Below are 3,398 nucleotides of genomic sequence, written 5' to 3' on the forward strand. Positions count from 1 at the left end.
CAGCCCTGTGACCCCTTGTCTCCGACAGACGCCGGGAGCTGGGATCTCCACATACCTTTGTGGGAACCACCGATCAATCCCTAACAGTGGCCAGTCTGGGTCCACGTCTACAGGGGTTTCCTGGGACTGCCACGTTCAAGTATCGCAGACTGTGTGGCCCGAAACAACTCATCCTCCTAAATTCTGGAGCCCAGAGCCTGAAATCAAGGTGTCGCCGGGTCCATGCTCCGTCCGGGGGCTCCAGGAGCCCCTCGGTCTGTGGCTGACCCCTCCAGTGTCCGCTGTTTGTTCTCTTCCATTTTTAAGAAAAGGATTCTATTTATTTATTTGACGGACAGAGACCACAAGTAGGCAGAGAGGCAGGGGTGGGCTGGAGAGGGGAAGCAGGCTCCCCCCGCCACCCCAGCAGAGAGCCCAGTGGGCTGATCCCAGGACGCTGGGATCACTACCTGAGCCGAAGGCAGAGTTTTAACCCACTGCGCCACCTGGGCGCCCCTCTCTTCCATTTAAAAAAAATATATTTAGAGAGTGTATGAGTGGGGAAGGGGTGGACGGTGAGCATCTCCAGCACACTCTGTGCTGAGCGCAGAGCCCCATGCTGGGCTCGATCCTACGACTCCGCCTCCGAGATCATGACCTGAGCCCCCTCTGAGTCCCACGCTTCACTGAGCGAGCCACCCAGGTGCCCCATGTGTTGTCTTATGAGGACACCAGCCATTGACATAGAGCCCACCCTCACACAGCGTGACCTCCTCTGAATTCACCAGTGCAAAGACCCTATTTCCAAATAAGGTCCCATTTGAGGTTCCAGGTGGATGTGAATTTTGGGGGGTGGCACCGCTCAATTCTCTAACTTGCCCAGGCCTTGGCCCCTAGGAGTGAAGGAGCTCCTCGGCTGGGATCTTTGGTGGCCGTGGCACATTGCACATCCCCTGCCCTGGTTTCCGCTGGGAGGGTCCCGGGAGGCCTGGGTGCCCCGGCGCGTGCTCACCCCAGTGTGTCTCGGCACTGCGGGAGGCAGACACACACGAGCAGGAGACCACCATCTGGGTCTCCTGGACACAGGCAGGCAGGGACCCCTCCTCTCGGGAACCCAAGAGTCACCGCAGATGGGCTTGCTCTGGGCCAATCAGAAGCAGCCTGGGGCCACATGGTAGAGCCCTGGTGGCTGGGGTCTGTTCTCAGAGGATGGGGGCCCGCTGGGTGAGGGGGGCCCCACCCAGGAGCTTCTGTTGGGTGGGTGTCTGCTCACGGGCTGCCCCTCACACGTTTTCTGGCCTTGGGATCCCCCGGAGCTCACAGCTGTGCTTTGACTCGCCCCAGCTGGGGTTGCAGAACTCCTGCCACGGCCCAGACACGAGCAAGTCACCTCCCCTTTATAAATAAAGCTCAGTGTCCGCTTCTGGAATATGCGAATGTGCCAGTCCGCGTCCCTGCTCCATAGCGGGGGCAGGGCCTGGCTGCAGGGAGCGGGAACCGACTCAGTTCCACAAAAGTGGACCTGTGGGCTGGCCTTGGACCCCAGGAGCCCGGCCTGCCTCCTCCGGGGGTCAGGGAACACAAGGGGTCGCTGCCCGCCCATCTCCTCTCTGAAATCCACAGCTGTCTGGGACTTAGCGGCGGCTGGGATTTCGGCCGGCTTTCCCCGGTGGGGTGATGGGCAACGGGAGCGACAGGCTCAACCTCTCCACGAGGTTCTTACTGCCCTGAGAGCTCCAGCAGGGCCCCTTCCCATACCAGCTTTCCCCGATGGTGTCCCCAGGATCAAAGCTAAAAGGAGGCAGGCACCTGCGGGCCACCTTCAAAGTGGGTTAGAAAAGAGGAAGCACAAAAGGCCTTTTGCTTTTTCAAAGTCTCCCAAGTGGTGACAGAGACATTCAGCGGACGGTCCTTTATTCACGAGCTTGTGATTCCCACGCTGCACCGGGGGGTTATGGAGCGTCCTACCCTGCAGACGTGGAGGGCCAGAGAGGGCCGGCGACCTGCGCAGAGTCACACAGCCTTTTCCTGGCACCGCCCCAGCCTCGGCCTCACTTTCTTCCTTCAGCGGCCTGGGATGTCGCTTCCCACAGGGGCAAGGCTGCAGGGTCAGGCTGGGCAGGGGTCAGACGCCGCCAGCAAGGACAGCACGGCCATGTGTGGCCTGGGCTTCCTGGAGGCGGGCACCTTGCCGTGGGACAGGATGGGTCGCAGGGTTGCAAGAGCCCTGGCTCGGGGAGTCCCAGAGGGGCCAGGCTGGGCCTCGCGCCCCCGACAAAATCCAAAGGCAGAGAAAGGGGCGGCGGCAAAGCACGGTTTCAGGGGACACTGGGCCGACAGCGGACGGGCGCTCAGCACGGTCTCCCCAGCGGGGACAGCACTGCCCGGCGTCTCGACGGCCACTGGGGAGGGCGGCCCGCGGGTCGTGTAGGGTGCAGCGAGGTCTACGGACGGGCTCCGCAGGGTCTCTGGCCTGAGCGGGCGAGGACTGCGGCGGTTAACGGCGGCGCACGTGCTCGGTCACCACGGCCGGCTCCGCGGGCCCCGCGAGGCCGGCCGCCGCCTCCGCCCCGGCCCTGCAGCGCCGGTCCGCCGTGGACCCCTTCCTCGGCCTCCCGCCTGGCCACCGCAGCCGGACAACGGCCCGAGCTCCGATGCCGTCGTCCTCCCGCAGGGCTGAGCTCTGGGTCCCTGTGCCCCGCGCGGTCCCCGTAGCCCCCCGAACCCGCCGGGCCCGGTGCTCGCAGCCCTGAGCGCCCGCAGGCCGGCGGACTCCCGGGAGGTCAGCGCTCCACCCTGCAGGGGAGCCTGCTGGGGGCGGCGGGGGGGGGCAAGCCCCGCCCCCCGGCCCGCCCGCCCGGCCGCCTCTCCGAGAGCTCCCGCTAGCCCTGCAAGCCCCGCCCCGTTGCCGCCACCGCCCGGCCGTGACGTCAGGTGGCGAGACCGTGACGTCACAGAAGCGCGGCGGGCGGCCGCCACGCGTCGCCATGGCAACGGCGGGCGGGCCCGGGCGAACGGCGGGAGTCCCGCTCCCCCCCGCCCCCGAGCCCGGAGTGTGGACGCGGCCCAGCTCCTTCCTCACACGTGCGCGCGCGCGCTTCACCCGACCTCGCCCCGCCCCACCCAGCCCTGCGGGGCGCGCGCCCCAGGAACACCCCGCGGGCCGCTGTCTGCCCGTCCCCGAGCGGCCGCAAAGCGCGGCGGCCGTCGTGCGGCGGCGCCGGCGGCCGCCAAGCCCCGCCCCGCGCTGAGGCGCCGCGCGCCCGGGCCCGACGGCGGCTGCGCAGTGCGGGCGGGCCCTCCCCCCACGCCGGGGCGTCAGCGCGGGCCGCGGGCGACGCTGCGAGACCGGGGCGAGCCGGGCGCCCGCGCCGCGGGGACGGCCCGCGCCAACATGCGGAGGCCGGCGGCGGCGGCGG

The sequence above is a fragment of the Mustela lutreola genome, chromosome 2, assembly GCF_030435805.1.
Source record: "Mustela lutreola isolate mMusLut2 chromosome 2, mMusLut2.pri, whole genome shotgun sequence".
Taxonomy (NCBI): domain Eukaryota; kingdom Metazoa; phylum Chordata; class Mammalia; order Carnivora; family Mustelidae; genus Mustela; species Mustela lutreola.